The sequence below is a fragment of the Typopeltis vanoorti genome, chromosome 12 (assembly GCF_054136105.1).
Source record: "Typopeltis vanoorti isolate ZY-2024b chromosome 12, IOZ_Tvanoo_1.0, whole genome shotgun sequence".
NCBI lineage: Eukaryota > Metazoa > Arthropoda > Arachnida > Uropygi > Thelyphonidae > Typopeltis > Typopeltis vanoorti.
The window spans coordinates 52,697,733-52,710,555 of NC_143560.1; the positions used below are offsets into that span (position 1 = coordinate 52,697,733).

Genomic DNA, 12,823 nt, shown 5'->3' on the forward strand with positions numbered 1-12,823 from the left:
GTAACTTGTATATAGTAAATATGAATAATTCAAAGATATCAGGCGAGAAGTTAGGCTTTACTAAATGAAGAGTGTTAGTGGTACATTAGTAAATAAGGAAGTGATATCAAAACTAACTATTATGTCAGAATTTTTAAGGATTTGATTTTCAACTAGTGATTTGAAATGGACAGAATTTTTATACTGTCTACTATAGAGCAGAAACGAATATTAGATTTATGAAAAAAACTATAAATACGGGGTGTTTTAGCAACCTCTATTTTGTTGATTTCTTTGGGTTAAGAAGTAACATTTTTCAATAATTTACATTTTTCTTTCTTTTGAGACAAAGCAGGGTCTCAATCTATGATTAGGTAAATAGAATGGCTACAAGTTGAATTGTTTCCTTTATTCATTTTGTGTGTAAACTGTAATATGCTGTTTGTCCTGAAGATGCTAGTTTGAAATCTAGTGAAATATAAGACATTTAATTAATATATTTTTATAATGTAGTATGTTTGGTGTTGTAATTGTAATACCATTAAAATAAGTTATGATCAATTAAAGGATACTTAAAATTAATGCTATGATTGATCCTTTCCTTCTAGCCATGCCTGGAATAGTGATGACTCTCACTGCTTAGTAAAGGCTTAAACGTCGCTGCGGCACCACCCATGGGGCTTAACAAATTGGATTTTATATACCATATTGAAAGAAGCATAAGATTTCTTCTAATCACCATAGCTGATAAAATACAATTAGAAACTGGCAACATTTAAAACAATACTAAAGCAATAACTAGAAACCTGACCAAAGCTGAATTGGCAGCTGTGAAATCTTTAAAAAGTCAGGACATTGTAATTAGCAGAGCCTATAAAGGAAGTGTCACAGTTATTTTACACTGAATAATTTACCTGGAAAAAATGAATCAATTAGTCTCCAACAACAGAATCTATCAAATGGTGAAATATGATCCAACTAATTGGATTAAAATGAAGGCAGAAGAATTACTTAAATCAGTCACATCCTGGCCCATAGATTAAGAAACTACTTCCACCCTATACTCATTCCCCAAGAATTTATGGTTTGCACAAGGTTTATAAGAAAAACATACTGCTTTGACTGACAGTTGAAAGTATTGGCAACACAATTTTCATCTATCCAAGAAACTAGTGCCAACACTCAAGGAGTTGCTAGGTCATTCTCCCTCATATATTAAAAATACACAATACTTTGTAAATAAAATTAAGGACATTACATTTGAAAAAAGTTATTTACTAGTCAGTTTTAATGTCTCTGCCCTTTTCACAAATGTTCAATCTATGACACAATTCTTTTACAGGACATATTCCTGCTAGATATCATGACACTCTTTATCATGTACTATGGATGGCTATTTTGTGTGGCAAAATACTTTTTACTTGCAAAAAAAAAGAAGATTGGGGATAACAGTGAGCTCACTGTTATCCCCAATCTCCAATTGCTAACTTTTATATGGAAGCTTTTGAGCAACATGCTCTAGATTCCTTTACTTTAAAACCCAAAGTCTGACATAGATATGCTGATGATGCTTTCATTATTTGGTTCCATGGCTGCCAGACATTAGACACTTTCCTCGGCTACCTAAACAAACCAACAACACAAACAATTCACAATTGAAATTTAAAGTCAGAATATACTTCCTTTTCTTCGTACACTTGTTTTATTATTATTATTATTATTATTATTAAGGGCAACTCCAGGGAGTCATTAGACTCATCGAGGGAGGCCCCAAATCATATTCATCACAACTATTTGACATTCATACAGTATCTATCATACCTCGCCTTAAACTCATTCACTGTCACAGCATCCACCACAGACTCAGGGAGCGCATTTCACTCATTCACTACTCTAAAAGTAAAGAACCCAGCTCTAACACCTTTACTAACCACACTTTTGCCCAGTTTCCATGGATGTCCCCTAGTCCTCCCACAACCAGCCCTGTTCTCAAAAATATCTTCTGAATTAATTTTATAGAAACCCTTCAGTAATTTGAATGTCTCAATCATATCTCCCCTCCTCCGCCTATCAACCAATTTTTGCAACCCACAAATCCTCAACCTGTTCTCATACGGTTCATTCCACAGACCTGCTATCATCTTGGTCACTCGCCTCTGGATCCTCTCCACCTCCTCCCCATCAAGAAGAAACCTAGGTGACCAAATCTGAGCACAGTAGTCTAGATGCGGTCTTATCAAGGCTCGATAGAGAGGAACAATAACCTGTTTGTCTCTGCTTGTCAACGTATTCTTCAGCAACCAAGGGATTTGATGAGCTGTTTTGGTCACTTTTGCAATGTGTCCCCGAAATTTCAATTCCTTATCCACCAACACTCCTAAATCTCGTGCCTCATCAATTTCCTGGAGCAGGGTTCCACCAATGCAGTAAACTGCCGCCAATCTTTTCACCCCAAAATGCATAACCTTACATTTTGCCACATTAAACTGACATCCATTCTCCTTAGCCCAGACCTCCAATCTATCCAAATCATCCTGCAAAATTTTGACGTCATCTGCATTCACTATTGCCCTACCCAACTTCGCATCATCCGCAAACAAATGAACTGTTCCTCTCAGATCATTTCCTATATCATTTATGAACAAATTAAACAGCAGTGGTCCAAGAACAGATCCTTGTGGCACACCACTAGTCACAGGCCGTCTTGTGGACTCTACTCCCGAATAAACCACTCTCTGATATCTCTCCGTCAACCACCCTCCTATCCATCTCACCAACCCTATGTCCATTCCCATATGCTGCAATTTACTGATTAGAATTCCATGTGGAATCCTGTCAAAGGACTTGGCAAGGTCCAGTAGAATCACCATAAACCCATTACCCTTATCCAGTTCAGCCGTCACTGTGTTATAATACGTGAGCAAGTTACTGAGGCATGACCTACCCTTCACAAAACCATGCTGTCCCCGATACAGTATCCCATTTTCTTCTATCCAATCTTGTATTTTCCTCTTGACTATTTTCTCTAGGACCTTGACAATGATTCCTGATATGCTAATTGGTCGGTAATTTACAACAGCAGTATTGGAACCACCTTTATGCAGTGGAACTATTTTCCACTCTTTCCACCCGCTCGGGACTAACCCAGACCCGAGACTCAAATTAAACAAAATGGTCAAGGGTACTGACAATTCTTTAGCTGCTTCTCGTACAACACGAGCTGGTATACCATCCAATCCCACAGATGTATTGACATTGAGGTTATGCAATAGACAACTCACCTCCACTTCATTAACTGCAATTCCCGTATAATCTACTGGTTTATTCGTTTCTGCAATGTCACCACCTGGATGATATACTTTTGCAAAGTGCTCACTCAGTAACTCAACTATCTCAACTGATTCAGTTACCTCCCTACCATCGGCATTCTTTAAAATCAATCTGCCATGTACATTTTTCCTTTTACTTGCTACATATCTAAAAAACTGTTTAGGATTCTCTTTAGCCTGCATGGCCAATGTTCTTTCGTAATCCTTTTTTGCTTTTCTTACCACACTCGTCACCCTTCTGGCCTGCGCTTTATACCGTTCATGTGCCTGCCGGTCACCCTTCTCCTTAAATTCCCTCCATAGTTGTTTCTTTTTTTGCAACTCAAGCTTAATGGTGTTATTCATCCATTTAACCCCTACTTGATTTATTATTCGGACTCTAGGTATACAGTCAGCCATTGCTTCATGCAAGCACTTCTTAACTACCTCCCATGCACTATCAACTTCTAGTCCTTGCAGTTGTGCATGCCATGGCACTGAACCAATCAAACTCCTAAGCTTGTCATACTTTCCCGCCCGATAATTCCACATGTACCCTGTCTTAATTGAAAATTCTACACCTTTAGCCACCTCCCAAGTTAAGACCCTATGATCACTCTCACCGATTGGTGGCAATGTGGTCATATTTGTTACAGCCAAATCCTCAGATGTAATTACTAGGTCAAGCACTCTCTGACCCCTAGTATTTTCCATTACATGCTGTCGCAGATAGTTATCCCTTAATAACCGCATAAAGTCCAGTTCCTTCCTCCCGTGTATCCCCTCCTCACTCCAATCAATGCGACCATAGTTGAAATCTCCCATAATAATCACCCTCCTTCCACCCATTTCTTCTATTTGCTTGTGCATACTGTCACCACCATCTTTTCCATCACCTGGTCTATAGCAGCACCCAATTGTATATTTAGTTCTGCTAGCCACAATCTCACACCAAATGGCCTCAAATGTGCTCTTTTCTCTATCCTGCAATTCAACTTCTATTCTCCTTGGCTGGAGCTCATCAGCTATCATCAACAATACTCCTCCCCCCATTTTATTCTCTCTGTCATTCCTGAACACACTATACCCATCACATTCAATCCCACTAGTTATATCATCTACAGTCAGCCATGTTTCACTAATACCTATAATATGTGGTCTGGAAGTGCCAACCATGGCCAAAAACTCTTCCTTCTTGTTCCTAATACTCCTAGTATTAGTGTACATGAATTTAAGACCCCCATTAGCCCCAACCCTACCTTGATGCCTTATATTAACTATCCCACTCTGATTTGTTGTCCTTATTTGCTCTGGCATATTATATTCATTCTTACATTCAACTGCCTCCATAAAGACTGTATCTCTACCCCCCCTCCCTAACAAATCTAGTTTCCCTGAATTTGCACATCCACTACATTCAGCAACACTTTCTCAAGTCTTCTTACACCGTAACCATTCAAATGCAAGCCATCCATCTTATATAGATCCTTTCGCTCATCAAACTCACTCCACACATCCACAAATTCCACACCACTCGTCATACATAACCCACGCATAAAGTCATTTGCAATTATAGCCCTCCTTTTAAACATTTCACTGTCATACCGTGGCAAAAGACTAATCATTCTAACTCTCTCACTCTTTTCTTTTGCTACCTCAAGCAATTCATTCAGGTCTTCTATCATTTCCATTTTATCTCCTTTCAAATCATTCGTACCTGCCACAACAATCATTTCTTTCACCCTTTCCTTTTGCTCTCTAATAGACGCAGTTACGTCCTTTATGGTCGCACCAGGTTGATACGATTTTGTCAAATCCTCTACTAACACACCTCGTACTAACGAGTCTCCATACAGCACTCTATCCTTCATTTTGTTCATGTTCACATTCATACGTCTATTTTTCCTGTCATACCTTTTATTATTGGTTGGTTCATTCAGTCTACTTTTGTTCATGCACTCTAGCTGCTGTTTTGCTCTTTCTATTGCACTATTCAACAACGCGATCTCACTCAATGCATCTATCTCATCTTTTTTGTTCTCTGAGAAACCATTTATACTATCATTCATACTTTCTACATTCACACTCTCACAATTTTCATGTACAACCTTGCCGTTTCTTGTCATATCCCTATTTCCTTCATTTTGAAGGTTGACAAAAATATCACACTCACGATCCGAAATACACTTCAATTCCGCATTCTCCCTACATTTTCTACACACATTCAATCCTTTATCATCATCTAACCACACTCCGACCGCACTCCGCAAAGCATACATTTCACAGCTAGTACACTGACTCATTTCTTTTATGCTACCGTTCTTTGATAACGATGGCGAACCTTCATTACTGGCCGCCATTTTCCTACGCACAGGTGCCATATTTATCTGTAACGTGTTTTGTCAAATAAAACGTTATAACACACCAAAAATAGACGCACTAAAATACGCAAGGCAAACAAAACACAAAACTACACAATATTAAGTAATTTGTATCGATAAATGAAAATGATACTTATATTATCTGGAGCTTGCACGAACACTACTCATTACGAATTCATCTAGCGGCGACTTCCAACATAGATTATGTTATAAAACACTTTAGTACACTAACCACGTTAATAAAGCTCTAATAATATACCAAAATTAAACACTTAAGTCCATTAAATTGAATCCAAAACACCAATAAATCAACAAAAAACACAAATCTCTCAGGAGCTCTCCGATAGCACGACCGTTCACCAGTCTTTCCTTCACTGTTTACCGAAGCCTACACATACTGGCCAACATATACACAAGCTCTTGGCACCACCGAACACAAAAACTATGTGCTGTTAAGCCACTAAAAAACAGGGATTTAAAAATTTGCAAAATTTTTAAAACCCTGTTTTTTAGTGGCAAAAAACAGGGATTTAGTGAGCAAAAAATTAAACATGAAATAAAAGTTATCAGCAATACCTTCCTGAAAAATGGTCACAGCAAAAATACTATCAACAAAATTCTTCAAAAGACTCCACTTAAAAACAAAAATAAACTAGATAGCAATAAAACTGTAGCCATTCTATAGATTAAAAGAATATATAAGATTAAATAAACAGAATACTACAGAAATACAAACTTAATGCCACCTTTAAACCTCCTGCAAAATTAAAGAACTTATTCAACTCATCCAAAGATCCACTCCCACCACTGGCCCACCTTGGAGTATACCATATTCATTGCATCAGTAATTTGCTCTATATAGGTGAAACAGGATGCACCATTCCTATCCAAAAAATTAGCATAAATGCCAAATTAAATGGCCTTTTTGATCATGCTCTGAATACTACTCTACATAGAACAGACTGGAAAAGCACCTGTTGTTTACATCACAACAAAACATGGTATGAGCATAAATTTAAAGAGGCATGTCAAATTCTTATCCACTACCCCTACTCTTAACAATAACAGTGAGCTAAAAATCTGAAGAATATGGATGGCACATATTTTACACACATAACCTTTTGGTCTAAGAGTTAATTATATTTAGAACTATAGTAATATGGGATCTTAGCTTTAATATAACAAACACCTATGTTAAATTGTAGATTAGACCACCAATTTTGTTGGATAATAAATATTTATATGAATTTGTTTTCTGATGATGTTATAAATAGTATACAGTTTTGATGTAGTTTTTTTCCCACTAGAGGTCAGGTCAGTAGAATAATGGTTGATCAAAGCATTGCCATTTTGGCATAATGTTTGAAAGGAAATATAGCTTGTCTTAATATGAAGGTCAAAATGTTGGGAAATAAAAGAAATTATTCCTGAAATGGGTGTAGTCTTCATAATTTACCAAAACAAATAGATGCACTGATTGAGGAAGAGATTTAATTCTTGACTGCTTGAGCTCTCTTTATGTCTACATGTTTAGTTTGCGATTGCAAAACAACTATCATCATCAAATTCCTGCCATGTATTTCAAGGGGTGTACAGGATATGATAGTACTACATGAAAAAAATTACATCATTTCTAACTTCATATCTACAATTTTCTTCCAAATCAATCTGTTACTTGTCAAGACTCCAACATTATCAGATCTTATATTTCTATCGTCTAAGGCGCTTTGTACCGTATCAATCCACCTATATCTTGGTCTTCCTCTGGGTCGTTTTGCTGTCAACATGGCAGAGAATACTTGTTTATCTTATCTCTCTTCGCCCATTCTGTTTAAGTGACCATACCACCTGAGATTAGCTCTGCTAACGCATTCCTGGATGCTGACAATGTCAAATTCTTTCCTAATATCCTCATTTTTAATATGATATTGCAATTGATGCCATCTGCTCATGCCTCTAATCTTTCTCAGGACTTTTATATCTGCAGTCTCTAGTCTTTGGTCAAGTGTTTTACTTCTGACCCAGCTCTCAGATCCATAAGTTAAAATTGGTTTGAGCACTGGCTTGTATACAGCTAATTTAGTGTTCTGACTAATTTCTCTTATTCCATATTCCATATGAATTTATTCAATTGACTTCCCACCATACCAGCTTTGCTGATTCTGTTGTCTATTTCTATATTTAATTTACCATCTTCAGTAAAAATCATGCCTAAATAGCTGAAATGTTTTACTTGTTCCATAGGTTCTCCATTCACAACATAGTTGACATTTTCAATGATTCTGCCTATTTTCATTGTCTTTGTCTTTTTATTGCTGACCTTCATACCATATCTATTACAACAGTTATTCAATTTAGTCAGAGAATCTTGCAGACTTGTAGCGGATTTATTTAGAAGTATAACATCATCCGCATAAAGCAAAGAGCTGACATTAACGTCTCCAATTTTAATATCAGTTTAATACCACTTTCCTTCATAATGTGATCCATATAGATAATGAATAACAGAGGGGATAATGTACATCCTTGTCTCACACCAGATTTAACATTAAGCCATCTTCCTGTACTTCCTTCAATTCTAACTGCCGACTTACAACTCAAATAAAGACTAAGTATTGCTTGATATAATGCCCCTCTGACACCATATAACTGTAGCGTATTGAATAGCTTCTCTCTTGGCACCTTGTCATATGCCTTTTCCAAATCGACAAAACTTAAATACAGATCTTTGTTATATTCCCATGCTTTCTCGACTATTTGTCGTAAAGTGAAGATCTGATCATGACAGCCTCTATTTGGCATGAATTCAGCTTGTTCTTCACCAAGCTTTTCTTCCACAATTCTTCTCAACCGTTTCTCAAGTATACTTGCATAGATCCTGCCAGGAACACTCAGTAGGGAAATACCTCTGTAATTCTCACATTCAGTTTTATTTCCCTTTTTATATATGGGTACTATGAGAGCTCTACTCCAATCATCGGGAATTTGTTCCTCTGTCCAGGCTTTCTGAACTATGCAGTGCAGCCACTGTAAGACTTTTATACCACCATACTTCAGCATTTCTGGTCAAATATCATCTGCTCCTGATGCATTTCCACATATCAAGCCTTTGATGGCTTTTTCTACTTCAATTGATTGCATTTCTTGCATTTGTCTCTGTATTATCTAAGAGCACAAGCTGACTTATTTGCCAGGAATGTTTGATATTCTTTCTTCTTTTCCTTCACTGCCTCTTTAACTTCCTGTGTCCACCATGGAGTTCTAATTTTTCTATCCTTGCACACAACTTCACCACATGCCTCTCTAGCTGAATCAATCAGGGCTTTCTTCAAGGCTTTCCACTGAATCTCCAAGGTTTGATTACCATTCTCAAACTCTTTCATTTTTTCTTCGATACTCTTTGTGTATTTTAGTCTACAGTTCATATCTGAGAGCTGCTCAACTTTTATTCGCATTAATACTTTCTTCCATGTCATTCTTTTCAATATGAAATTCAAATTTATCCTGCTCAAGACTAAATAGTGATCACTTCCAATTTCAAATTCTCTGTACACTCTGGTGTCCTGCACCAGGGAGAAAACATCACTATCAACAATAACGTAGTCAATGAGACTTTTCTTATTCCTTGCCTCTTCTCTCCATGTGAATTTGTGCACATTTTTATGTTGGAACATGGCGTTAGTAATAACCAATCCATGTCCTCAGCAGAAATAGGGCATGACAAGGTTTAACATTGTTTCAGTGCAGTCGACTCCTCTCAGTACAGCGATTCCCTACAAAAAAAGAAACTATATGTTATAGGGTTTGAAAAATTTTCTGCTGGATCGCCCAGTCAGACAAATATCTCATTAGTCAATCACTGAAGTAGTAGCATAGTAGCCTAATATATCACAGCAAACTATTTACAATGCAACCCACAATTTTTTATGTGACTCCCAGTCATGAAAAGTTGAAAGCCTATAGGACATTTTATAAAAAGTCCCAAAAGCCTGCTCTGAAGATCAAACAACAAACTTGTTTCAAGTCACTTCAGGCCTTCATTAAGCAGGTCAAGTGGTTTCACACTCAGGTATAGTGGATAGTTTACTAGAGTGAAATTCCTTTAGCATGACAATGATGTTATGGAGCTTTGGTTGGCACTTTCATTTCAGTAGTATGATATAGTGGGAGACTACTGTCCTATAAATAAAACATGAAGATATCATGCAAACTAATAGTTTCTTTCAAGGGTTATGATGGGAGAAAAAAAAAATAAAAAAATAAAATATATATATATATATATATTGAAATTATGTTTATTGAAATTATTGAACACAAGAACAAATTTTTCTACAATCCTTTAAAATGAAAAGACTAAAACATTACATGAAGAAACGCCAATTATGATAAAACTTATCATAGCATACAAAACAGTGGTAAGAAGGGAAAGAGAATAAAATTCATACGTCTCAATTATGCATTTCTGGAGGGAGGCAACAACAACAATATTAAGTGGAGTAAATTTTTTCTGTTACTTCACCGTGCTGAGACGCCTCAGGACTGGACATTCATAAATGTGAATATAAATGTCCAGAGATTATCGGATGACTAATTCATTCCATCCTACAGCAACACACTGGATATACATAATTTGACAACTGTAAATTATTGGCATTCCGTTTGTTTCTAACAAATGCATTTCTAATCACACCTTAAATATACCAATCATTCACATATGGTTCATGCCTCAGTAAGATAGGTTCACATAAAATTCCTTGCATCTTTTAGTTATTTAACTATACCAACCAAATATAGAATTTTCCTTAATTATTGGATACTGAAACAAACAGATTCTTCCATCCACCCCCACACGACAGAGTTTTGGTTTCAATGGATGCATATACAACAATTTGCAGTGTACCTGCCTGACATGCAAATAGAAAGCATGGGTACACACAGATAAGTACAACATGAAACAATTTGCCCCTGCTCGTTGTGCATGTATTAAACTTGCTTGTTTTGCTTTTATCTTACTCTCAAGCCACACTCTCACTCTTTCTCCCTGCTGCCCTTCCCATACAGATACATAGTGATAAAGTTCTTCTGCATTAATCTCATAAAAATACTTCATCAACTTTTCTTTTTTTTTTTTTTTATTGTTCTTCAACAAAGCATTAAGTTCACCTAGGGTGGCAATGTCAATAAACATGAGATGCATAAATTTACTCATATAGTGTCCATGTGAACATTTTTTACTAATATCACACAGCTGGAGTACAAACTTCCAATGCATGTGGCTAGACTGGCTTAATGCAATATTAATGAATGGCTGTAAAGGCATTCATTAATATTGCATTAATGAATTTGCAGGCATTCAGAATTACTGAGACTTCAATATTTCCATAAGTAAACTTAAAGTAAAAGTTCTAGAATGGTATTCCTCTAAGCAGAATGGAACATCTCCCATTCTGTTTAGAAGAATACAAAAACAAATTTCATATACTTTTGGGACCCCCATGTACTATAACACACTATTTGATGGAATTTGGTGCTTAATTTTTTTTTTTTTAATCAAAATGTATCAAAATTTAAATTTTGATTTAAAGATGCCAACTTAATACTAGAATTATGCCAAAAGATATGAAGGTACATGCTACAATATTTCACAAACATAGCTGGCATTCAGGTACAACATAAATAATATGAATCAGCATCTCCAGTAATTCCAGCAAAATCTCCAAGTTTCTAGCACAGCCAGCAAACTTCCACATGAAGCATCCATCTCAATTATCCATAATACTTGTCTGATTCTTTCAGATAAAAGGGAAGTACATGTACATTAACACGTTCGCTGCCATGCTACTTCATCATAGTTTGTTCCCGCATGCCAAGTAATTTCACTTCTTCAAGGTCAGTACGGGTAATCTCGTTGACGGCAGTAAGTGACATATGAGTATGCTCGTAGTTGGCTTGTGCGGAGCATATACCTTCTACGAGTATACACGGTTCTGCTGCCAGCTCCACAAGCCACGGGTAATCTCGTTGCCGGCGGTAAGCGTCATACGAGTATACTCGTAGCTGGCTTGTGTGGCTCATATACCAACTACGAGTATACTCGTAGTTGGCAGCGAATGTGTTAATGTGTTTAGACATCTCAATTCAAAGAATGCAAAAACATTGGAGTCTTCTCTTTCCCATCTACCCTAATATAGAATCTCAGTGTCCTTATGTCAGATATATTTCCTGCTAAAAGTGCTTTCCAAATTATAATAGTAATAAAATTATTTTTAAAAAAATGTATGCTAAATTTTCTTGAATTAATGTAGATGATTTTATACTCTTCAGTGAGAATAAAATTCATCATTTTCAGCATTTGTAGTCCAAATTACTTTCATTTTCTAATTCTAGACACTAATCTGGGAAAGGGAATATTTATTTACTATATTTAAGGAATGGTATCACTGGAATGATGGGTCTACATACCAATATTATAGACAATCTGCACTACTCTACTACAGATATTTACAAATATCAACTCTTCTCTGGCTAACTCAGACCAGAATATGATATAAAAGTCTCTTCTCTTCACATTCAACCATATTGTCTAGTCTGTTTTCACTAAAATGAGTTAAATAACGTCTGACATAATATTCAATCTTCCAATTGTCCAGCATAACATATCAAAGTGACTGATTGGATATCTGTTATTTGTATCTTTAAAGAACTACCTGAACATCACAGCCTTGCCTGATATTGGAAAAATCCATGATGCCAATGTCTGCTATTTGCAGCTTGAACTCTTATTTGAACACACTCTCACTCTAGTCATAACATCTGATTATTCTGCCCTCCACCAAAAAATTAACTTTGAATTTGATAGTCACCCCCTCCCAAATTTCTCATCCAATGCAGGAGAGATTCAAACACTTATGTTGCTTACGCTCTCTGTTCAATATACAAATAGCCTTCTCTTGCTCACTTCAAATGCCATTCACAGTTTTGAAAATAAGAGAAGTCTTCATTCCATCTGCTCATTTGTGGTAAATCATGAAGTGTTTAAACATCCTAAGCATCAAGATCTGCCAATACTTTAAACAACATTCTCCATACCATTTCTTCAATTGAGTTTTTTTTTCTTTTTTAATCACCATTAGTACTATGAAAACACAGTCCTTT

General features: G+C 36.3%; 1 protein-coding gene across 4 annotated transcripts in view; it reads right to left on the reverse strand.

The window, feature by feature from the left end:
* faf (ubiquitin carboxyl-terminal hydrolase-like faf) overlaps positions 1 to 12,823 on the reverse strand; it is a 1,099,079-nt gene that overhangs the window by 590,576 nt on the left and 495,680 nt on the right. The window lies entirely within an intron of this gene.